General features: G+C 47.3%; 1 protein-coding gene across 3 annotated transcripts in view; it reads right to left on the bottom strand.

Annotated features, from left to right (window-relative positions):
• The window catches only part of PIP5K1B (phosphatidylinositol-4-phosphate 5-kinase type 1 beta), a 290,783-nt gene that overhangs the window by 179,516 nt on the left and 85,842 nt on the right, over positions 1-25,425 (bottom strand). Inside the window, exon 1 of one of the 3 annotated variants that reach the window (XM_047701153.1) lies at positions 14,607-14,618. The exons of the other annotated variants lie outside the window; for them this stretch is intronic. The gene's annotated coding sequence lies outside the window, so the exon portion shown is untranslated. Of the gene's footprint in view, positions 1-14,606; positions 14,619-25,425 lie in introns of those variants that run through there. 3 annotated transcript variants of the gene reach the window in all.

Raw genomic sequence — 25,425 nt, 5'->3', positions numbered from 1 at the left:
TTCCTTACAAATAATTTAAAACCAGATTTTCATTTTGTTTTTGCCAATTTAAGACTCTGTCATTTGAAAGGGGATTTCAACAAATTCACATCTATTGTGTTAGGATTTTTTTTTTAAAGATTTTATTTATTTAAGAGAGAGAGAGACAGAGAGAGAGAAAGTGAGCACAGGAGCAAGGAGAGGGGCAGAGGGAAAGGGAGAAGCAGGCTCCCTGCCAAGCAGAGAACCTGATGTGGGGCTCGATCCCAGGACCCTGGGACCATGACCTGAGCCGATGGCAGACGCTTAACCCACTGAGCCACCCAGGCTCCCCACTATGTTATGATTACATTCGGTTTGCTTCTCTCTTGTTTGTTTACTAGTAACTGCAATTTACTGTAACATTTATTTTCACCCATTTCTTCTTTGCTGGATGAACCAAATCATAATTCCATTTTTTTTCCTTCTAGTAATAACATTTTTTCCATGTCTATCTGCTTTATTATCATTCTATTTTTAAATCATTAAGAAAATCTAAGCTTTCCTCTCAACTCCGTCAGTCTGCCTCTGTGGAGAGCCACCTTCCCCGGGCGATGGCCTCTGTGGGGTAGCCTACATCCTGTGACTGAACGATGAGGCAGCTCCCGGCCAAGCTGGATAGGCTTCATGGGTCCTTCACAGGAGCCTGACTTCTCCCTCTGCTTGCCCAGCCGCACTCCCTCCCCTTCTCCTTCCACAGATTCTGTATGTCTCCACAGGTGTGCCTCAACACGGCAGAAATTTATTCTCTCACAGTTCTGGAAGCTGGAAGTCCAAAGTGAAGGTTGTCAGCAGGGCCACGCTCCCCCTTTGGGTAAAATCCTTCCCTGCTTCTTCCTGCTTCTGGCGGTGACCATTGAGCCTCCATGTCCCTTGGCTGTGGCTGCATGCGTCCTGTCGTCAGACTGTGTTCTCCCCATGTGTCCCTGTCTTCACACAGCATTTTCCTCTCCTTATGAGGACAGCAGTCACACTGCATGAGGGCCTAGCCTCGTGACCTCATCTGAACCTCGTGACATTGGTAAAGGCTCCATGTCCAAGTAAGGCCACATTCGCAGGTACCAGGGGTTAGGACTTTAACATATATGTTTTTGTGGGACACAATTCAACACAGGTGTGAACCTCTACTAAGTATCTTAAACCCGAAACTGTTTCATGGCCTGTTTCCAGAGAAACCAATCCTTGACCTCTTCTCTCTTCCCCTCCACAGGAGGTATTTTAAAATATTTTTACTTTCTCACTGTTTCACTTTTAACTATGAAACACCTCCCCTTAATTCACAGGGCTCTTCTGTTGGAAGGATTCTTCAGGGAAAAGTTATAGTTCATGTCACATTCTCATCATTTCTTCAGATTCGATCATTACAAGGTTCCTTGCTCATCCTCGTTTCTCTGGCTCTCCGTCTTCCCCTACCGTGACACACCTCTTTCTGACTCAACTTCATTTGGTTGGGACACTTCCTAATTTCCTCAGCAGTGGCACCCTGATGGCCAACTTTGAGTCACTCCATGTCCAGACAGGTCTTTCTTTGGGCCTCCTATATGACTAGATCTCATATAGATCTTGGCTGGTTACTGGCTTCTTAGCTCGGTCCTTTTCCTTCAGTTTCCTATAAATAGAGCACTGCTGTGCTCCTGCCTCCTGGCTCACAGGGGAGTCGTTTCACGCTAGTCTGACGCCCCGGCCTTGGTAACTTACTGGTTTCCTCGTCTAGAAACACCTATGAGAGTTTCCTCTTTCTCTTTTTTTAATGGAAACATAATTAACACAGTGTTTGTTGTAATAGTTTCAGGTTTTCAGTATAACTTAACACTTCATTATATTTCTCAGTGCTCATCAAGGTAAGTAGACCCTTAATCCCTTTAACTACTTCTCCCACCCCCCACCCACCTCCCCTCTGGGAGCCACCAGTTTGGTTTCTGTATTAGGAGTCTATTTTTTTTTTTTTTTGTCTGTTTCTTTGTGTATGCGTGTGTCCATTGGTTTTGTTTCTTAAATTCCACCCATGAATGGAATCACAAGGCATTTATCTTTGTCTGTCTGACATATTTTGCTTAGTATGATACCCTCTAGACCCATCCATGTTGTTGCAGATGGAAGATCTCCTCATTTTTAGGCTGAGTAAGAATCCATTGTATAAATATACCACATCTTCTTGATCCACTATTTATCAGTGGACACTTGGGTTGATTCTGTATCGTAAACAGTGCTCCAACAGACAATGGGGTATGTATATCTTTTCAAATTAGTGTTTTTGTTTTCTGTGGGTAAATATCCAATAGCAGGATTACTGAATCATATGGTAATTCTGTTTTTAATTTTTTGAGAAACCTCCATACTGTTTTCCACAGGGTCTGCAACCAGCTTGCATTCCCACCAATGGAACATGAGGGTTCCTTCTACTCCACGTCTTTGCCAACATTTGTTATTTCTTGTGTTTTGGATTCTAGCCATTCAGACAGGTGTGAGGTGATGCCTCATTGTGGTTTTTTTGATTTGCATTTCTCTGACAAAGAGTGATGTCTGTTGGCCATCTGTCCGTCTCCTTTGGAAAAATGTCTATTCAGTTGCTCTGCCCATTTTCAAATTGGATATTGGGGTTCTATGTGTGTTGAGCTGTATAAATTCTTTAAATATTTTGGATATTAACCCTTTACTGGATATATCACTGGCAAATATCTTCTGCCATTCAGCAGGTTGCCTTTTTGTTTTGTTGATGGTTTCCCTTGCAAAAGGTGCAAAAGCTTTTTATTTTGGTGTAGTCCCAATGGTTTAATTTTTCTTTTGTTCCCCTTGCCTCAAGACACAGGTCCAGAAAAATGTTTCTATGGATCACTACCCGATAGGGGTTTTATGGTTTCAGGTCTCACATTGAGGTCTTTAACCCACTTTGAGTGTATTTTTGCGTATGCTGTAAGGAAGCGGTCCAGTTTCATTTTTTTTGCATGTGGCCGTCCAGTTTTCCCAACACCATTTGTGGAAGAGACGGTCTTTTCCCCATTGCATGTTCTTGTCTCCTCTGTTGTAAATCAACTGACCACGTAAGTGAAGGTTGCCTTCTAGACTCTCTGCTCTGTTCCATTGATCTATTTGTCTCTTTTCCCGCCAGGACCATACTGTTTTGATTACTGCAGCTTTGTAGTCGATCTGGAAATCTGGGATTGTGACGCCTCCAGCTGCGTTCTTCTTTCTGAAGACTGCTTTGGCTGTTTGGGGTCTTACGCGGTTCCACACAAACTTCAGGATTTGTTCTGTTCTGTGAAAAATGTTGCTGGTATTTTGATAGGGATTGCATTAACTCTGCAGACGGCTTGGACAGTACAGACACTTTGACAATATGGATTCCTCCAAGCCATGAGCATGGAACAGGTCTCCATGTGTTTGTGTCACCTTCACATTTTCTCATCAGTGTTTTATAGTTTTCGGAATACAGGTCTTTCTCCTCTTTGGTTAAGTTTATGCCAATGTATTTTATTGCTTTTGGTACAACTGTAAATGGAATTGTTTTCTTAAATTGAGAGTTTCCTCTTTTAACACAGAGTGCAAAAATTCCATAAGGATAGATGTATCTTTTTTCACTAATCCGGCCAAGTAAAGGGAAACTGACAAGAAGATATTACATCGAGGGCCAATGACTTGACTTAAACCATGAATAATATTTAGGTTATCTAAATGAGGTATGAATGGACTGCATACCCTTCAGGCAATCCTCCATGAAAATTATTTCTCATAACCAACCTTTTGATAAGAATTGGACAGTAAAGCGCTCAAAGTTATGGTCTCTGGCATGATCCTGGTATGCAGTAATTCTAGTGGCCAAGTAAGGGCATAATCAAAAGACTCAGGTCTCCTTAGGGAATGTGTTAACATGCAATCTGATCCAGACTCCCAGTTAGAACTTATTTTCTTAAATTATCTCTTGACAGTCAACAGAGCCAACCGCCAGTGTCCTATGGTTATAATGTTGAGACAACAGCTCAGATAACCATGATACACACCAAGCAACGAGATTTTTTTTTTTTTTACTATTAAATTGCTTATCTATCCTTTCTGATATCTAATATCTAGATTCTGTTAGCTTCAGGACTAGTTTACATAATTTCACAGCCTTCTGCACTTCTGTGCTTTCACTTAATTTGAGGGAAGGAGAGACATTATCATTTTTTGAGCAACAACTATGTGTGAGAAGCGGTCGCATGCGTGATCTCATTTAACACTGCAAATAATCCCTTAGCATCCTCCAATTGTGGACACACATAGTTGACTGTCCTGTGACACCCATGGGAGGTTGACATTTCTAATTCTGCCAAGGCAGGCTCTCCTGCTGCGAGCCTGATCTGTAGAAGAGAAGCCCTCCATGGGGGCGTGACCCAGTGACCCTCCACTCCCAGCCCCTCCACCTCAGCCTAGCTCTGTTGTTCCCTATACCAGTGCTAGGCGGCACAACCACCCAGGGAGCTTTATGGAAATCCAGATTCTTGGTCCACACACCACCACAACTAAATCACTACCTCCGTGGGGTGGGTCTGGGGAATCGGTACTTTCAGCTTCAGAGGCTTGGGCTGATCTCAGCCACCCTGACTAGTGAAGGCAATAAAGATGTTCTATGACTTCAAAAGAGTTGTCAGGGTCCAGTGGCAAAAATGGAAACCATTCTGGGTATGTTAGAGAGCAGGAGCTTGGGCACACCTGGGTGGCTCAGTTGGTTAAGCATCCGACTCTTGGTTTCAGCTCAGGTCATGATCTCATGGTTGTGGAATCAAGCCCTGCGTTGGGCTCTGTGCTCAGTGCGGAGTCTGCTTGAGATTCTCTCTCTCCCGCTACCCTTCCAGCTGGCACTCTCTTTGCCTCTCTTTCTCTCTGAAATAAACTAAAAAGAGAGAGAAAGGAAGGTAATACATGGACTTAGTTACAAATGTGGTAGGTGAGCTGAAAAGCTAAGCAAACATGGCAATGAAACGCAGAAACTCACATCAGCAGGAAGCTGCTACTGCCTTAAAGGCTAGAGGCATCCCACCAGAAAGGGGGGTTAATAAACCTCAAATGCAGGAGGTTCTCTGTTGGGACCAGAACATAGTGATGAAGGTTGACCGGCAGAAGCTGGAACCACAGAAGGGAAGGTATGTTTGGAGGCATGCAGAAGACAGAGTCACTGATGGAGACACCCCACAGGGCAGAGAGAGGGGGGAAGACACCTTGCATTCTCCCTTACCCCCTGTACCTGCCAGTCCCGGTCTGTGGCTCCCATGACCAGCCCTCTGGAAACTATCTGATGCGAGGAGCCTGGAAATGCATCCCATGGGGGATGGCGGCCCCGTGATACAGAATAGAGCAAGGGTGACATATGGCTCTGAGGACAAACAGGCCAATGAGAGGCCACAGAATGACAAACACAACTGCAAAGACAGTGGCAAAGCAGACAGGAGCCAATGACATGAATAAGGAACACGATTCTCAAAGGAAATGTGAGGTAGGCCAGGAGCTGATACAAGCGTTTCTATTTATGCAGCTCTGGGGGTCTGCAAAGAGCTTAAAAGGAGCCGGGGTGGCTCCTTCCTCAAATGTAGGGGTGAGGTGGTGACCGCAGACAATGGTGCTCTCAAGTCAAGAGGTGGCAGAGCGGAGATGCGGTCCGGAGCCGAGTGATTCCAAGTCTGTTCTCTCCGCAACCCCATGCTCTCTCTCCTTGCTGTGTGACGATCCCAGGACCGTCTACTGCCTAGTGCACTTCACTTCTCCATTTGCAAATGCAGCGGTATTTATTTCATAATTATTTTCTGTAAAATCTGTTCTCCATCAGTGAGTCTCAACCTAGAGGGCATTTCTGAGTTTACAAGGTTAGGTAGGGGAGCTTTTGAAAACTCTATGGTTACTAAAAGTTTTGGATCTGTGACACCCGGGAGCCCATAGTGGAGTTTGCAGTGACCCTGTGAAACTTTGATTTTCCAGCAAGGGCCACGGATTTTTTTTTTTTTTTTAATTTGACAGAGAGATCACAAGCAGGCAGAGAGGCAGGCAGAGAGAGAGGAGGAAGCAGGCTCCCCGAGAGAGCAGAGAGCCCGATGCGGGGCTCGATCCCAGGACTCCGAGATCATGACCTGAGCCGAAGGCAGTGGCTTAACCCACTGAGCCACCCAGGTGCCCCGAATTTTTAATTTGTATTTTTAATTTGCCACAGAGCGAGTTTGCTCACCATGCAGGGCCAAATTGGGGGGGGGGGGGACAAATAAATACCTAATTACCCAACTAAATAAGCCAGCCAGTAGATAGAAGCAAGAGGTGAGGGGCACTACCCACAGTCCTTACTGGTCTTCTCATAAAAAGATACTTCATTAAACATGGATGGAGCAAAGCCACCAGGACAAATGGGCAGAGCACTAAACCGGCCTCTGAAGAGGGTTTAGGGTTTACGCCCATGTCTGCCGTCCACTCCCGGGGACCTTGGGTGCCCATCTTTTCTCTTCTGCCATGAATTCTGCTGACCCCATGAGATACTACCCGTGAATTGGTGCCACTGCCATTTCTTGACAGAGCCTCATCTCAGATCCTCCTTGGAATGAGGAGACTCATTAATTATTTGCTCATTATGAGTTCAACCTGCCCTATGGGAATTGATGTCCCATAAGATAGCCACATTCAAATGCTTTCTTCCCATTCAGGCTACGTACGGTAGCACAGCCTAGAACATTTCCCAAGAGGGAAAGCAATTAAAAAATATTTGGGGCCTTGGTCATGCCTGCTCGCTGATGTTCATCCTCTGGGTTTAAATTACATTCTTCTGAGTTCACTTCCGTTATCTGCCAGCAAATTAAGTCATGCAATCTTTTATCACTCATTCCATTCAATTCGTTCATTCATTCATTGAGCATTACATGTCAGGCAGTGAACTTAGCCTTGGAGCCATAAAGACAAAGAAGTCACATCAGTAGGAGAGACAGACATAGGGACAGCTACAGTGCAACGTGGTTTGTGTCCTCCTCTGGGTTCTTGGAGGAGGAACTGCCTGAGTCAGCCTTTACAGAGCCTGGGAAACTCCATTTCTGCAGAATACGGAAAATGGACTTAGCTTTCAGGGGACACAAGGTTGAGAAGCAGAGAGGGAGGAAAATGCCAGGTTGCACGGCAGCTTGCTTAGAGAGAGACCCAACAGCGTGAAGGAGCATACTGAACATATTTTCGTGGGTGTGCATGAGATGTTGAATTTGCATCTTTTTTTTTAAGGAATTTACCCAGAAGCAGCCCAAAGGTAAGGATATTACTTCAAGGTTTACAAACAGATTTCCAGATTGCTCATTCTACCCAATGCTCATAAGTCCCTGATCAATCCTTCGCCTGAATAAAAAACACACCTGTGCAAATTTATATATATTCACGAAACCCTCAAAAGCCACTCTTAGGAAAATGTCAGCCTTGTAAATAGATCTGTTGGGGAGGTAAGAATATTGTCGTCCTTCCAGGGCACTAAGTGGTCTCCTATTTTGTAATGCGGCTGTGGCAATGAGTAACAACAGTAACAACCAAGCAGGGCAGATCAGAATGGGACGGACAATTCTCCAAGGCCTAACCACAAGCAACAAAAATGCGCCAAACTGAAAACAATCCCTGACGTAGTTTCCCCAGTAGAAATGCCTAGATTTTTTAGACCAGAAAAGACTTGTTATATTAGGAAATCCCAGGGCCAGATTTATTTCTTTATAGAATATTTGCAGAAGCTGTCGAAGAAATGCAGTCAGGCTGCCTGTGAGACGGGTGTGCAAGGCAGGGAGGTCACCCACACACCCTTGTGTTCAGACACAAGGAGTTGCACAGCTGTGGGCCCTAAAGCTGGATGAACAGAACTGTGGTGCTCCCGGACGCACCATGAAGTTCCCCCCACGCTTTTTGATGAACATCATTTAAGCAAGGTTTCATTTCGTGTGTCTAACGCTTCTATGACCAAGCCACGGCCAAAACCTATTCCCAGTGATGGCGCCGGCTCACTAGGAATCAAAATGGAGGCCAATCAAGACACACTGTGGGGCTCGTGGAGTCTCTCAGGAAATACATTCGCCCATCTCAGAATGCATCTCACAAAATGAAGGAACAGAGAAGACAGAAGGCTCAGCATAAAATGAACCACTCATAATTTGTTTCCAACAAAGGTTGTGCTATAAGGATTCATAGGCCTTTTCAAACCGTCTTCCCGGTACCCCAGAGACAGAAGGAAGCAGCCCATGAAAACAACCTTGAGGGACGTGTGGTTCCCAGACCAGCCCAATTCACAGAATTTCAGGAGAACTCCAGTACTGCACACCCGCCTTCTGCCCGTCTTCGAGTTCGATACCCAAGGACATGGGACGTGTGGGTGTGTCTGCTGGTCATGCTGGAGGGTCAGGAATCATGACACCTGGGCTTCTGTTTGGCACGTGGGGGAAAGAACCTGTGGAGACCCACCAACACTGTTGCTTTCTGGTCTTGTCCCAGAGACATCTGGGACAATCACTAAAGAGATCACACAGCTGGACTTTTTGCCTCGCTCTAATGCTGAACTTTCTTCTTCCCCACTTTTTTGGCTGGACTTTTGGTACAAGGCCGACTGCACAATACTGTATTCTTACGGCTTTGTAAATTTTCTTTCTTTTTTTTTTAATTTACCAGATTGTGCTTTCTGTCCACATTTTATTTCGCAACTATTCACCCCCCCCCACCCCAAAACCAAAGACCACATGCCAGGAATAATTCAATTGTTACAACAATAATTCAATTGTTACAATTGTAACAACTGTGCGAACCATATGCAAATGTAAAGCCAGCTAAGAGGGGTAGAAAATGTTTGGCTTCAGAAGGAAAGAATGGAAACCTCTTTGGTTTTGCTCATGTAGCAGTTTGCAAAGTGTTTCTGGATCCATTTCATCTACTGAGAAAACCCAAGTAACAGATCTCCTGAGTGCCCCAAGTGCAAAGGACAGCTGGTGGCTTACCCCCAGAGAACTTCCTCTGTACCAGGTGCTCATGGAGTGGGGGTGGGGGTGGGTGTGGGGGGGATGGAGGGGAGTGGGAGTGGGAGGATGAAGGGGAGAGGGGGTGGGGGATGGAGGGGATGGAGGGGGTGTAGCGGGGGGCAAAGAGGGAGTGGGGGGGTGAGTGGGGGGGGAGTATGGGGTGGGTGCTCTGTGTGTGTGGGGGGCACAGTCTAAAAGCTGAAATAACCTAAAAGTACATAGCGGGGACTGTGGCTGAGCACAGGAAAGATGGTAAGGGCAGAAAGACGCCCAGTAGAAGAAAAATTCTGTCCAAAAATATTCTGCAGTTCCAGGCTTAATGAACTCAACCAGCAGTAAGTAATATGGGCAGCTTCCGACGAGGCACAGATATAAATGGAGAGAGACAGGGAAAACATGAGTAATGAGATGACCAACGTCTGACGTGCTCCTCGTCCAGAACGATATTCATTTACTCCGACACCGATTCTGGAATTCCTGTCCATAAGGCACATTGGGGGACCCGTAATGAATACGATGGTCCCTGTTGTCAAGGCGCTTAAGAGAGAAGCCAAAACACAAGCCCACAGCATAATGAGAAAGTCTTTAACAGGATTAGGAGTTAATTCCTTTTCCTTGGCTTTGCTTCTAACAAGTATTCAATTGTCGCAGTCAGAGGGCTCATCTGGAATGTTCTAAAAAATGCAATGAAGAATTAAAAAGGGGAAAAAAAACCCCCAAGGCCAAGAGGTCATAAATCGGCTATTAATCAGTAGATATTAAATTTCCCAAGTGTTTGCTATGTGCCTGGTTGTGCTGAAGACACAATGGGCTGAGAGCCGCTTAGCTGGAGAATTGAGGGTAATAGGCAGCGTTCAGAGGACAGGGAGGGGACAGAGGTCCAGGTAAGGGGTCAAGGCAGGGGTGTGGAAGGGGACTGCTGGTGATGGAGGAAGACTGACCGAACACAGGGGAATCAAGGTGGAAACAGCAGGCAGCGCCGGGCTGCACGGCCCTGGGAGCCAACCATGACTATCACAAATTGGGGGGTATCTACTGAAGGCTTTTGAGTAAGGGGCCTGAAGACTTTTTAAAAGTGTTATGAAGAGGAGACAAGAGCAGCAGGAAGGGAGGACCAGACTGAAGGCATGCATCCAGCCACTGCTGCAGGGGTCCCGGTGATGGGAATCTAGAAGATTCCGGTGGAGCGGGAGACTGAGCAGAAGGCGCCCCGCGTGGTGCTGACGTGGAAGACATCATCACCAGAACTCGGCCACCGGCTGGGTCTGGGGGAGCAGGGCGGGGGGACGTCTGACACGACTGAGGTTTCAAGCTTCACTACCTAGGGAAGGTCACGCCACTAGTGCGACTTCTAAGAGCAGCAGCCCCTCTGCTCTTCCCTGGTTTGTCCCTCGCCGCGCCCACCCCAGCTGCACAATCCAGCCGGTGTTGGCCTTGGCCTCATCAGGTCAGGCCCAGGACGGTGCCAGCCAAAGTCACGGATGAGTGGAACTCAGAACAGGCAATTTCAACAGACTGCAGACACACAGACAAGGCCCTGCGTTTCCAGGGAGACAGACAGAGTCCAAGTGCCTGATGGTCGTCCCCCTCTATGAATCCTGTCATAATCCCCAGCTAGCCACTGGGTTCTGGAAGGCCCCAGCCATCTACCTAATGCGTCCACCATTCACTTCTAATCTGAAGAAGACAAAAAAAAAAAAAAAAAGAGAGAGAGAGAGAAAGAAAGAAAAGAAAAGTACCCTCGGTAGTCTGTCACAGGCTTAGCTGAGGTCATGGGCCCACCCTCCACCTGTCACCCTCTCCTCTGAGCCACATGCTGTCGGGACAGATGGTGACAGCGTGGCGGTCACGGGAATGGGCTCTGAGTCACACTGTCCGGCTTCAACAGCTGTGTGGTCTCCCTGAGTCACTTCATCTGTGGGCCTCAGTTCCCTCATCTGAGCGATGGGGGAACAACAGGGCCTTTCTCCCTGGGCAGGTGTGAGGAGTGACCAATCTGTAAAGCCCTTTCAGCGACCCCGGCCCAGAACACACACTCCAGAAATACAGGGTCACCGTCATCGCCATCAGCTGCCCTCACTGGGATGGGCACTGCAAGACGGAGGAGATCCCGTCACTGTTCTGCTTCCGAACTTCCTGTGGCCACGGAGGCGACCCAGGCCACTCAGGGTCCTGCAGAGTCTGGGCGCCCACCCAGCTCAGGCCGCTGTTCTGCCTGCCTGCCTCCCTTCCTTGGGGCAGAGAGAGCCTAGACACACACACACACACACACACACACACACGTGCGCACGGTTCCCTGCACCTCACGTGGCACTCTCAAGTCTCAAGAGACCGCAGACTGCACCCCTGCCTGAGCCCATAGGGTTTGCTCGCCCCGAAAGGGCCTCTCCGTGAACCTGGGTATCAGTCAAGGGTCTCCCATCTCTGAGGACTTCCTGATTCCTTCCATTCTAGAAGCACATAGTGCCTCCTGGGCAGTGCCCTCCTCACCCTCTGCCTACCACTCCTATTCTGGTGTTTCCGGGGCCCCAGACCACCTCTGCCCTCGGTCCCATTCATAATTATCACCCTAGCTGATCCGTGGAGCACCTCCCGTGCCAGGCACACCTTAAGGACTGCATGAATGAACGCGTGCGATCCTCCCAACACCTGCTGGGAGGCTTCTGCGATCATCCCCGTTTTCTACAGAGGAGAAAACCAAGGCACAGAGACGTTACGTAACTTACCCAAGCTCACGAAGTAAGCGAGCGCAGAGCCAGGATGGGAGCACCTACGGCTCTTAACCACTCTGGGAATACATACCACCTATTTTAAGACTTCATTTATCTCCTTCTGCCCCTCCCTGCCATCTCTGCAGCTCATCTCCTGCCTCCCAGAGAGATGAATGGTCCCTTCACTGGCTGCCATCCCCATCTGCGACACCTACTCCCAGCCTTCTGTCCCGTGCACAGCTGTCTGTATTCCTTCCAGCACACCCCTGCCTGGAGCACCTCCCCCGTGGTCCCCAGTTAGCCTTTTACCTGGATCGTCACCCTCTTTCTCTATCGTCTGGCTCTTCACCTTGGGAACAGGAGCAGGTCTGTTCTCTCCTGAGACCCTCCATGTCCTGCCCCCGCCACTCCCTCTGGGGGCAACCTTGTTTCACTCCCCTTACGCTCAAGGTCAAACCCTCCAGAGACATGTGCACGATCCCCGCCTTCACTCCGAGAAGCACAGCAATCCCCGCTCCTGCCCATGTCCACGCTGCAGTGTGGTTTTGCCTTCGTGGTTTCTTTCGTGATCTTCCTGGACTTCCCTGAAGTGCTGACCTGGGAAAAGCCCTTGAGCTACACGGTGGGCTCTGACGAGTCTGGGCAAGTGACAGATGACCAGTCCCCCTTCCCTGAGGGCCCTTCTTCCCTTGGCTCCCTGGCATGGCCAACATGGCCATGTGCTTGCCCTAAATCCCTCTCCTGATGTTCCTTACTCACACAACCTGGATCCTGTTTGGGGAGGCAATGTGCCCAGTTCGAGAAACAAGAGAAACCTGTATTCCCAGATATTCTGGAAATGAGAGGCTGGTGGACGGTGATGTCCTGGGATACCTGTTAAAAAGGCAAACACAGTCTGCGTGGGCCTTTGTGCCACCTGTCATTTGCTCTTTGCCCTTCTGTCCATGACAGCAGACCTGGGAGAGAGCGTGAGCGGGTTCTTTTTTCCTGGTTCCCCTACCCGTCCGAATGCGTTTCTCTTTGGCAGGCTCCCTCCTAATGACTGATGTTCCGTGTGGCGTTCTGAATTTCTTCTTCTCATGCCTTCTGAATAATTTCTTCCGTTCCCAGGGGCTTCAAATGCAACCCACCTGTGATGACTTCCAAACAGTGCTGGATCCCAGCTCTCCTTCTGGAGCTCTAGATCGATTTTGTTTTTGGGGTCCCTGCAGCATCTTACAGGCTCTATCAATCCTATGAGCTCCAACTTCCAGGCCTCACATTCCACCCCCTTCAGAGAATGCTACCGTCTTCCCCTGGTGGTCCAAGCCTCAAATCCAGGGGCCTTCCCCACTCCTCCTTAATACCACCCCCCCCAGCCCATCAATCAAGCGCTCCAATCTCCTCAATGGTCATCTTCGGTTCTGATCCTTTCTTGGCATCTTCCCTGCTACCATCTTCACTGGAACATCACAGTTTCTTGGACAGATCATGGCCTCAGCCTCGTGAGTGGCCTCGCTGGGCACAACACGGCTACAGGAACCTTTCTGTGATGCAAACCTGCCTATGCCACGCTCCCTATATAAAATGCAGTGGTGGGGGGGTGCCTGGGTGGCTCAGTGGGTTAAGCCTCTGCCTTCGGCTCAGGTCATGATCTCAGGGTCCTGGGATCGAGCCCCGCATCGGGCTCTCTGCTCAACAGGGAGCCTGCTTCCTCCTCTCTCTCTATGCCTGCCTCTCTGCCTACTCGTGATCTCTGTCAAATAAATAAATAAAATCTTTAAAATAAAATAAAATAAAATGCAGTGGTGGTTTTCCTGCTGCTTTGGGGCAGAACTCGATGTCTTCAGAATGGCTTGGGACCTCTCCTGACTGGGTCTCTAACACCTCTCTCCCCCACTGCCGCCCCACAAGGGCTGCAGCCACGTGGGATGACTTCTGGTGGCCCGCCACCTGCTGTGGCATTCATGCTGGTGCCTGCCCCGCCAGGTGCTCCTTGGCCTCGAGATGTAACTCAGGTTCCACTTCCTTCCACAAGCTCGCCCAGCCCTCCCAAATCGGAGTTCACTGCTTCTCCTCTGAGCCCCAGGGGCGCCCTGAGCCTGCCCCTATGGGGACACTTGCTGACCAAACTGCCATCATCAGCTTCATTTTCTTTTTCTTCCACTACAAGGTCAACGCTTTGGGGGGGGAACAACCTCCTCGTATTTACGTGCAGATCACAAAACCCAGCACGGTACGCAGCACGTGCACAGACCTAGAACCTGGAAGTTGGATGAATGTGTCCATGAGTCTGTCCGCTATGCTTCATAGAGAAGCAGCTGGAGGGCTGACAGGGTGTTTTATTATCCGTCCTTACACATGACGTCGATGCTTCATAAATGTTTTCTTCTTCCCCTTTGGCCACTAGGATGTTAAATCAATGTTGAGTTTTTTTAGAATGATGAAATGAGATGAGAAACAAGGATAGCGATCAATTTGGCATCCCAGATACCTCCAGGAGGTATCTTTCCTTCTTTTTTCTTTCCTTCCTCCCTTTTCTCGCTGTCTGATGTCCATTAAACACAGAAACACAAAGAACGTAAAAGCGGCCAGCAGCCTCCCCCACCCAGAGAGGCCCAGGGTTCACCCTTCGGAGCTCCTCCTCTAAGCTGGTTTTTGTGATGCCCACATGCTGACGATGCTCTCCACCTCCTTGCTGTTTCTAGAAATGCATGAGAGGCGGAAGCGGGCTGTAATAGCCGTTTCACTGTGATGGGGCGGACATCATTCATTCCATCGGAATTCAATACAGCAGCAGTCACAAGACAAAATACGAAGACCACCCCCGCCCCCCGTGTCGCAACTGCTCTGAACAAGGGAAACTTCAAGTGGAGACAGGACATCTCGTGGCGGCAGGTGCCCTTCGTCTGCAAACCTCACCCGGGTACTTCTCTGGGACCGCGGTGTGCCAAGCAACCTTAAATTAGGGGAAGACATAATTCAAGATTTTGGCTCCTCTGTCCACTCTGGCAAAGACTTCTTGTCAGGTGGGGCATTCAGTTCACAGGAGTGACTCTCAATCTTATTACTGAACTATTTCAATTCCTATGATTTTGAAAGTAGTGGCGGCGGGGGTGGGGTGGGGTGGATTCCAAATCTTCAGTTTTAGGACATCTCAAATCTCACACACGTGGCAGGATGTCTCAGAGCTCACCACTGTGCTGAGGTCTCAAAATGAAACATACACTCTTTTTTCAGGATCAAGGAACAGCCTCAACCCGATGTCCAGCCCAACCAAACGAAATCCAGGAAGGATGGGGCAATGTTGTGATTAGTAGCAACCCAGCAGGAAAACTATGTGCCCGTTCCATAGTGTTAATACAGCCAAGCATCTTTGGAATCCCAGGCTTCCTCCTGCCTGGGCCTGCTGTTTCCCTTTGGAGAGTTCTACTTGGGGGTGGTGGTGGGGGTCGTCAAAACACACAGGGTTATGCCTTGGCTCACAGAAAGCACTCTGCCCCCCTCCCCCTCTTCCCACTCCCAAACACAATGTTAATTCACCCTATTGGAAGGCAGGCAGAGAGAGCTGGGGAAAAGGATGGCTGAGCCTACCCAAGGATCCCTCTATCTGTGTGGAAGCAGAGTGGAGACAGGCCTGCGAGTGCTGGGGACGGGCACGAGCACCTGTGACTTGGATCACAGCTTCCTGTCTGGGACTGGGTGTGGGGAGGGGAGAGGAGCCACAGGCACAGAGACAATCACTCAAACATTCTGGCGCATGGAACGCTTACAGCTTCAGGATCTCGAGAACTTAACAGTCATGAAAAACTGGGGCCCGAGGGAGCCACATTTTCTACCCTGCCATGACCCCAGGAAGCTTAGGACAGGCCCTTTGTGGGAATGACAAAAAAGCACTCCTTCCGACTTAGCAAAAGCCCACCTCTCTGTCAAAAATGAGAAGACCATCTCCTCTGGGCAGACAGCCCTGCAAAGAAAAAAAAAGACCTCTTTCACCAGCTGGTATGGGGTGCACAACAGCTTTCATTTGCTCTGAGTGTGTGCAGAACTCCACGCAGTGTGTGCAGAACCCCCCTCTTGGTAACGGGCTGCACCCACAGCTGAGCTGGAGGGGTCTTGAAGGCCAGTAAGACCAGTACACAGAAGCTGTGGTGCCCAGTGGGTTCCAGGAGGCTCAGGCTGCCCTGATTCCTCACAAGGCCACAGAAGGAACGGAGGACTGGATCACTCCTTCAGAAACACACAGATGCATGTGCGGGACCTATGTGCCAGGGTCTGGGGGAGGGGCTGGGCTCAGCGTCAGTGTCAAACACAGGCAGCCTAAGGACAGACCCACCTGACACGCTCAGGATCTGGGCCCACACCCAGTATGCCGGGAGGGTCCTCCTCACTCACCAGCCTCAACTGGGCACCGGTTGCCCACAGGTACCTCCACCCCAACCAGCACCACTGTTTTCAAGTCCTCCCAGAACCTGACATGGAAAGTCAGGGCTTTGGATCTAGAACTCTCAGGCTCCTCGTCATTCTGGGCCAGAAAGGGCTCACCGGACCCCTGGCCTGCCACCTTCTCTTCTCCATGGCAGTCCCATCCCACATCTCTCAGGGCCTGAGAGCTCACGGGTGGAAAACCCTGTGTACGGTGCTCCCCACCCTTCAGACCCCAGGGTGGAGACTGGGGTGTGGCTCCCTTACAGCAGCAGGGACCTGGGAAAGAGGTCCTCACAGCAGACTTGGCATCACGAGTGCAGAGAATTCTAGAATGTGGGGTCCTGGATCCCTGGAGCATGGTAGAGAAAGGAGCACATGCGCTGCTCCTGGGCGCATCCCCTGAGCTTGCCTGACTTGCTGCCCTATGGAGAAGGGGCACAGCCAGTTAAGGGCTGGAGAGAAGCCAAGTACGAGACCTAGGCTGGGTGTCCCAGCGAAGGCTGCCCTTGCCTGGGTTCAAGAGCAGTACTACCGGGGCACCTGGGTGGCTCAGTGGGTTAAAGCCTCTGCTTCGGCTCAGGTTATGGTCCCAGGGACCTGGGATCGAACCCCGCATCATGCTCTCTGCTTGGCGGGGAGCCTGCTTCTCTTCCTCTCTCTCTCTGCCTGCCTCTCTGGCTACTTGTGATCTCTGTCAAATAAATAAACAAAATCTTTGGGGGAAATAAAAAAAAGAGCAGTACTACCAATGAGACCCAGGTCCCGCTGGGAATGTCACCAAACAGCATCATCTGTGCTCACGCAGCGTGGGTACCGGGGCTCAGAGGAGTGTATGGAAGGGGCATGGAGCCTGGGTACCTGTAGTATAGGGTTGTTCTGTAAATGATGGTGTGTGGATGGCAAGGTGTGAAAGAGTTGGCATGTGCTCCAAGACAAAGGAGCAGGATCTGCAAAGGCACGGGACGGCACAAGATGGCGCTTCCCGGAAATGACCAGTTACGTGTCTATGGATACCAGCAGGTATCTGGAAAGTTCTGCAGGGAAGGCCTGTGTGCCCATCTATGGCACTGGGAATAACAGAAGAGTCACCAAGGAAGACTTTATTCATTTTCACAACTGGCGTGTGCCCTACACGGAGTCATCAATGAACAGAGGAAGTGTGCTACAGACAGAGTTTCAGTATTATCAGTCGTACTCCAAATGCTTCTTTAAAATGTACTAAAGCCAACCTACTGATGGGCAGTGTGGTCATCTCCAATATAATTTTAGCTAGAGCCCAGACCCTTCCTTAGCTTTGGATGGACATATCCAACAGACAGCTCCCTTTGGGTTTCCTAAAAGCATGTTAGACATAACTTGCTCTGAACAGAACTGAAACACTCCACTCGTGCCCCTTCTGACATCCCCATCTCGTTCAACGCCCCTTTTTCTCACAAGTCAGTATGCCACGAGTCACCCTGGATTTCTCTCTTGCTTCCCTGCTCCCTGCCCACCTCCAAGTCCTGCTGGTTTCTCAGAACCACCTCTCCTGGGTGCCTGGGTGGCTCAGTGCATTAAGCCTCTGCCTTCAGCTCAGGTCATGATCTCAGGGTCCTGGGTTCGAGTTCCACATCAGGCTCCCTGCTCTGCGGGAAGCCTGCTTCCCCTCTTTCTCTGCCGGTCTCTCCCTACTTGTGATCTCTCTCTCGCTCTCTCTGTGTCAAATAAATAAATAAAAAAAAAAAAAAAAAAAAAAAAAGAACCACCTCTCCTCTCCAGCCCCACTGCTGTCCATCAGCCCTGACACCAGCACTTTCACTTAGACTCCTACAACAGCCTCCTTCTGGTCTCCCTGCCTCCCTTCTCTGCAAGGCAAGAAGGATCATACAAGAAATTCCATTCAGATCAGTCTCTTGTATAAAATCCTTTAATGCTTTTCTCATTGCATTTGGAAGAAAATTCAAACTCCTCACCTTGGCCTGTAAGACCTTGTAAGAGCTGCTGCCTTACCTTGCCTTGTAATGTCGCCTCATGCTGTCCTTCCCCTTCCCCTATCCCAAGCAGGTGCTTCTCTACATCACTGAAATTCTCAGCCACCAGTGCAGTTCCTTCCCAACCTTTATTGTACTTGGCAATGATTTCATTATCTGCATGTGTCTCTCTCTGGGGGGTGGGGTATCTATTTTTCCTCCCAATAATATAAACTCCATGAAGCCAGGGAGTTGCTGTATCTATTAGAACCTAGAGATAAAACTATTAATGAAAGTTCAAGGTCTGGCTCTTAGCAGGTGGGCAAGAGATACTCACCCAGTGAACAATATTACAACCATATTAGAAATTCACCACACTTAACCACTCTCCAGACTTTTGTTACTTAGGCTTCTTGAACTTAAAAAAAAAAAAAAACTTGCTTATAAAACAAGCTCAAAATTAATAAAGGACTCACTACACTTGGAGGAAGTTTAATTCAAATCTGGACTCCAAAAGATCCTTTATGGGGAACTCTAAGGAGAATTAAATGAAATTTATCATGGATGTAAACTCATTCGTTAAAAAAATTATGGCAGTAAGATAGCAGTACTCCAAGCCTGCTTTAATGTGGAAAATATTTAAATAAGACCATAATGGCTTTCTTACAACATATCTATTTGGTCTAAACCTCTTGTTCATTTCCACTATGAATGTACTTTGTTTCAAATCTCATAATATGCAGCCCAAAGGCTTTTCCAACACTGAGACCAACAGATGTGCACAGTGATCTTGATCATATTTTGGAATATTTCAAGGAGCACAAAAAAACTTAGCAAGTAATTTAAACTGCATATTCTTTGTCTAGTCTATCTTTCTATCTCTTTGTGAATCTGCAGCCATAAATCTAAGCTATTCCATCCAAGGCAGGAAAAAAAAGTATGTCACTGAGATGGAAGAACACATGGTTAAGCCTTGTCTATTTCATTAACTTTTTTAGGAACAAATGATTTAATAATTTTGCAAAACAGAAAAGAGAAATTAACAATCAGTTTTTAAAAAAACAGATACAGAGAAATAAGAAAACATTAAATTAGTAAAGGAAATGTAAAAACTTCACTCAAGAATTAATTGTCTTAGGGGCGCCTGGGTGGCTCAGTGGGTTAAGGCCTCTGCCTTTGGCTCAGGTCAGGATCCCAGGGTCCAGGGATCGAGCCCCACATCAGGCTCTCTGCTCAGCAGGGAGCCTGCTTCCTCCTCTCTCTCTGCCTGCCTCTCTGCCTGCTTGTGATCTCTGTCTGTCAAATAAATAAATAAAATCTTTAAAAAAAAAGAATTGTTTTAAATGAGGATTGCAATTCTTATTTGCTGGAAATTCCTAGAATCTACAACATCTTCTGCAGTTGCACGACCCTTTGCACATTCCCCTCATCTCCTGTTACTCCTGTTCACTTATCCACCCGCTTAAGAGTTGCTTCCTTTAGAAACAGCTTTGTTATTCCCTTCTGGATTCCTGTACCATCCTGGAAATATGTCTATTATACATTGTAACAAAGCACTACAAAGCACCATCGGGTTTTTATTTGTTCCCGTACAGATCCTACCAAGAGCAGCACAAGGACTCACCTCTCTCTGTAACACCAGCCCCCAGCGCAGCGTCAGCTACATTGTAGGTAATCGTGATTCATTGCAAATGAACGCATCTCTATTAGTCCTTTCCTAAGACATACAAGTTTGGCGACCATATTTTATAACCCTAATACTGACACATATGACATCATAAAGGATTTTTGTTATCTCCAGGTGCATGAAACAGAACTCTGCTAGCTGTAATGTCAAGATTTAAGAGACGTTTCAATGGGGGAGCTGGAGGTACGATTTTCGTGAGTAACTCAGAAGATTGGGATCTCAAGTTGCCAGAGCTATGAAATATGGAAAACAGTGGTGACCTTGGGTCTGTGGGGGCAGATACCTATCTAACTCTGGCCTCCTTCTTCATCCACCCTCTGTCCCTCCCATTTCAGCCTTTCTTCCGTCGAAATGACAGAGTTACAACCCATCTACTGGTGACCTTACTGCCCTGAATTGCAGATCACTCTAGTTTAGGAGATAAAAATCTCACAGCAACATTTTGATGGCATTGTCATAACTCTCTGGTTTGGATCAAATGAGAAAAAGGCTGTTACAGATTCACAGAAAACAAAAATCTGAAATATACATTATTTTCAGAGAACTACATGTATTTTTCCCCAGTCACACCACAGGCACTCCAAACGTGACCATTAACTAAATCACTTGAGACTGACTTGGAAAAGAATGTTTTAAAAATGAACAAAATTTCATGGAAATGAACATGTCGGCTCTTTTATACTGGCAAGTCCAAGCAAACTCTGAGGTCTTTAAATTTCAAAAGCTGTTCAGACATACATCAACACACTGTAATTGAGAAAAATCTGGAAACATTCTAAAGAGCCAAAAATAGTTGGTTAACTATAACATGGTCCAGCCACAGAGGGTAAAATGATGCAGAAGTATATTTAAAACATTCACTGTATATTACACGAGAAACAGCAGTGACAGAACGGACTACACAGTATGATGCCATTTTCAGGTGAAAATTACATACGCATATTCAATCACAGAAAAAGCCTGGAACAATATATGGGAGTATAAGCCATTGCTCCTCGGTGTACTTTTTTTTTTTTGCTTGTTGGGGTTTTCTAAAGTTTCTAAAATGAACCTATCTTGCTTTATCACTACAAAGTGTGTGTGCATCATGTGTATGCATTTTAGTCTATTTGGCGATTTCATCTTTCTTCACATTATTAAAATACATGGCTTCAGAAAGCTTACTTAAAAGTCCTCTAAGATCCTCTCCTAATTATATGGATTTTGATAGACTGTGTGAAAGTTAAAGCAGATTTCTGTATTCTGGGTTGTGAAACGTCAAGAAGAGGGAGAAACTCCGCAATTTTCATGAGCCTCATGAAGAAAAAAGGAAAACCTACTGACTTCATACACCAGGAAATCTGTAACATCACTTCCTTAGTGCACTGTAAGAGTTTGAGTCTAGAAGGTTTTCTAAAGCCTAAAGCACTCACTGATGTCCAACAATGAAATACATGATGACATGCATATCAATTTCCATGAGCACCCCCCCCGTTTCCCAAACGCCAGCTATCATCAGTAATAAACACGGAGTTTTCGATAGCTAAGAATTGTTATTAGGAAGGCTATGTAAGCCTGTGTCCCTCTCGTCCAGGAAATGTGCCATAAAGACAGGCGATAATTTCATAGATCACATACATTCTTCAGATTTCCAATGACTCAAGTTACCAGTTTCCTGGCAAATACATTGATGCGCCTTGTGCCCTCTAATCCTTACTCCTTTCCAAGTAGGACCTATGCCCATTTAACAGGTGAAAAGACCAATACACACCAAGATTAACTAATTGGCCTAAAATCACAAAGCTGGGAAGTGCAAAGGCTAGATCTGGAATGCAGTTCTACCGTCTGCGGGAGGCTGGGCTTTTAACCATTAGGGTTACGACACCCCCGACATTCCCCGCCCTCAAACACACACTGCCAACCACAAAGTAAGAGCTATAGGCAGTAGGCAGTACAGTGATTCAGAGGAAACCCACACTACCTAGAGCCAGGAGCAGCAGAGGAGGTTCCATGGAATGAGCAGGATGGGATCCAAGTCTTGAAAGACAAAAATGCAGTATCAGGAGAGAGCAGATCCCAGAGCAGGCAAGGTTCTCCCCTGGGTACAAATCTGGCTTGGACGTCCCTGCATCCTCATCTGGAAAGGACTGGGACAGGCTGCCCAACCCACAAGCAGGAACTTGACAATATTTTATAATTAGAATGAAATCTGAGCAATTCAACGTGAAGAAGGCATTCTTTCTTCCCTATTGTTACTGGCACTCTCCTCTCCCACCGTTCGACAATAATTTCGAAAAGGAATATGAAAAAATAATTGGTTCCTAAATAAAATCTAGGAGGACAATGAACTACTTAAAAAAATAAAATCCACAGCACTCACTGAAGAGGAAAATGTCTCTGGGTTAAGAAACGGGGCCAAATGTACAGAAGTAATTGTGTCACGGGTGTGGAACTAAATTTCAATTTATAAGTGGAAAAAAGCCATCAGAAATAGATGACAAGGGAATAAAATGAATCAGACAAATTCATGAAGGAAGTGAATCAGTAAGCTTTTAGTATTTACTCATGTTTGGAGGAGAAACATTTATTTATAGACTTTTCCCCCTCAAAATAATGCAAATTAAAAAAAAAAAAAAAAAGAACATTTTACTCGCCTTGTTTTTTTTTCCCCAGACCGTAATCATATATACGGAAAGAGACATTTCTTGGAAGTGCTTAAGAACAATTTACCAATAAGAAAGGGAGGGAGGATGACCTTGGCTCTGCTTTATCCTCAAGGAACTGAAAGAACCCATGGTCTTTCTTCAGCCATGTGGTGGACTCCAATTCCGCTCCTGCTACTCCGACTGGGTTTCCAGCCCACCCCTCCAGAGCAAGGACTCTCACCAAGGTGGCCTGTCACTTACACGTTACTACACTGGCGCTCAGTGATCAGTCCCCTTCTTACTTGTCAGATTCTCCACAATGGACACACCCGATCACTCCATCTCCTTTCACACAGTGTCTGGGACACACACTCTGTTTCCTACCTCCCTGCTTGCTCCTTCTTGGTGTCCTCTCCCTGACCTCTTAATGTGACGTTCACTTCCTACTCTCTCCTGTTCTTGGTGCACGTTCCCATGACTCCTAGTGATTTCGAGTGTTCTCTTGATTTTACATACCATCCACAGTCATTGACAGATGACTCCCCAAGTGTGTATTTTCCAGCCCAGCCCCTTTCCTGAACTCCAGACTCCCAAATCTAACTGCTCCTCTGACATCTGCACTTGAATATCTAATTAGGATCATTTAACTAATATCCAAAACAGAGGCACGGATGCCCACCACCTCTACAACCTCGGCCAAAAAATAATAATAATAATAATAAAAATAAAAAATAAAAAAAATCTGACTGTATCCCTAGATTTCCACATCTCAGGTGGTGGCAGCTCCACTGGGCCAGTTGCTTGGGCCCCAAAACCTTAGAATTATCCTTTTCTCTCTCTCAGGGCCCTCTTCAAACTGTTGGCTCTACCTTCAAAATATAGAATTTAACCACATCTCCCCACCCCCCACTACCACCACCTGCAACCAAACCACCACCACCATCTCTTACCTGGATTGCTGGAAAGCCTCCTGACGGGTCCCCTTGCTTCTATACCTGCCCTTCAAAGTCTTCTGTCGACATTGCAAGAGTGTTCCTTCCATCTGCCCACCCATCCATCCATTCATGACGTTGTTCATTTATTTGCTCCCCGCTGAGCAGGGAGGCCAATGCGGGACCCAATCCCAGGACCCTTGGATCATGACCTAAGCCGAAGGCAGACGCTCACCCAACAGAGCCACCCAGGCGCCCCAAGAGTGCTCCTTCTAAAACTTATGACCATCAGGCCACTTCTATCCTCAAAGTCCTGCAACGGCTCTCCATCTCTCATAATCAAAGCCAACGTCCTTCCATGGCACATGAGCAACCCCTCCTCCTCCTGCCCACTTCTCTCAGCAACTCCGAGGTCTTTCCCTTCAGTAATTCTGCTCCAGCCACCTCTGAGCTCCTTCCTGCTTCTCACTCTCTGTGTTGTGTAATTATTTCCTATGTCTATGGTCACCATTCCCTGTACCCTGTTAGAATGTATGCAGAACGTGTGCTCTACAAGGGCGTGAGTCTTTGTTTTATCCACTGTTGTACCCTAAGAGATGAGCCGGTATGAAGCACATAGTAGATGCTCAAGTCAAAACTGCTCAAAAAGTGAATTTCTAGTCTCTCAGCAAACTATAAGGAGCTCAGCCACGGGACTGGATTCCTTCCTCTTAAAAATATCCCGAGCCAATTGTTCCTCCATTTATCCATCTATGAATCATCATGCACGGTAAGCTCCAGCAATTATAATGTGCCCCGCACAGGTAGCAGGGACTGAAGTGAAAGGCCGAGGCTTGGCTTATGCATACAGTGAAGAGACAAGAAACCATACAAATACAAGGTGGCCTGTTAACGGACTTGACTGAAGAAAGCCATCAATGGACCAAGGCCGGAGAGGCAGGAGCCATCAGGAAAGGCTTTCCAGAACATGTTAGTAGCTCTTGGACTAAGATTTTTGGTGTTTTTTTTTTTTTAAAGATTTTTAAATTTATTTATTTGACAGACAGAGATCACAAGTATGCAGAGAGGCAGGCAGAGAGAGAGAGAGAAGTGGAAGCAGGCTCCCTGCTAAGCAGAGAGCCTGATGCGGGGCTGGATCCCAGGACTCTGAGATCATGACCTGAGCCAAAGGCAGAGGCTTTAACCCACTGAGCCACCCAGGCGCCCCTTGGACTAAGTTTTGAAGGAGTTAATGAAAGAAGGTTGGTGGAGGAGGAGGAGGGAAGAGCCATTTTCAGCAGAGGACACAGCTGACCGCAACACAGACAGCAGATGGGAGCAGGCAGTCCTGGGGAACCCCAGGCGGTTCAGTGTAGCTAGGGTCTTGGGACTCAGGGGACACGCGAAGGCGGGGAGGTCCTCTCTCACTCATGCTGCATCATCCGATTTAACCCTGAAGTGGAAGGGTAGTTATTCATGTCGCATTTCAGGTTTGTATTTTAGAAATATCTGGTAGGAAGCAGCGTGGTAAGATGGGGCCCTGAGAAAAACTCTACAGACAGGTATGGAATTTTGATTCAGAGTTGGAAACCTAGTATAAATTGTATGATAAAGAGCTCCAAGAATTGTTAATTTTTGACCCAAGGTAATGTGACAAGGATCATCATCATCATTATCTTTTACTGTGTTTTCAGAAGACTCTTAAGAGGACATTGAAAGAAAGATGCCGTAAGCACATCCCGATTCAACTCCCAAATCCCCAAAGAGGTGGAACACAGAGGGTAAAAAAGGTCAAAAAGAAAACCAACATCATTGTCACTCTTGAGTCCACAAGGAGCTCACGAGGGCCCGAGAGAGGGCTCCCATGCCGAAAGAAATACCCAGTCCACCCATCACCTGCCCACTGCTGTGCCCTTTGGAACATCTCAGAGTTTTCTTTTCAGAAGATCCCAACATCAATGGCTACTTGGCACTCTAGAGCTCCAGTAATCCCCCGGCTACTCCAACAGTAAAACTGATCTTTCTCCTTCAAGCAAGGGGGAGGGATTCCCTGAATCACAGGCATGGTTACCTCAACCAACCACTCTGCTTTTCAAGGGCACAAAAGATCTTTCTCAATTGTCCTCTTTCACAACAT

Source organism: Lutra lutra, chromosome 13 (genome assembly GCF_902655055.1).
Source record: "Lutra lutra chromosome 13, mLutLut1.2, whole genome shotgun sequence".
Taxonomy (NCBI): Eukaryota; Metazoa; Chordata; class Mammalia; order Carnivora; family Mustelidae; genus Lutra; species Lutra lutra.
The sequence above is the reverse complement of the archived record's forward strand: the minus strand, read 5'-3'. Positions and strand labels throughout refer to the sequence as shown.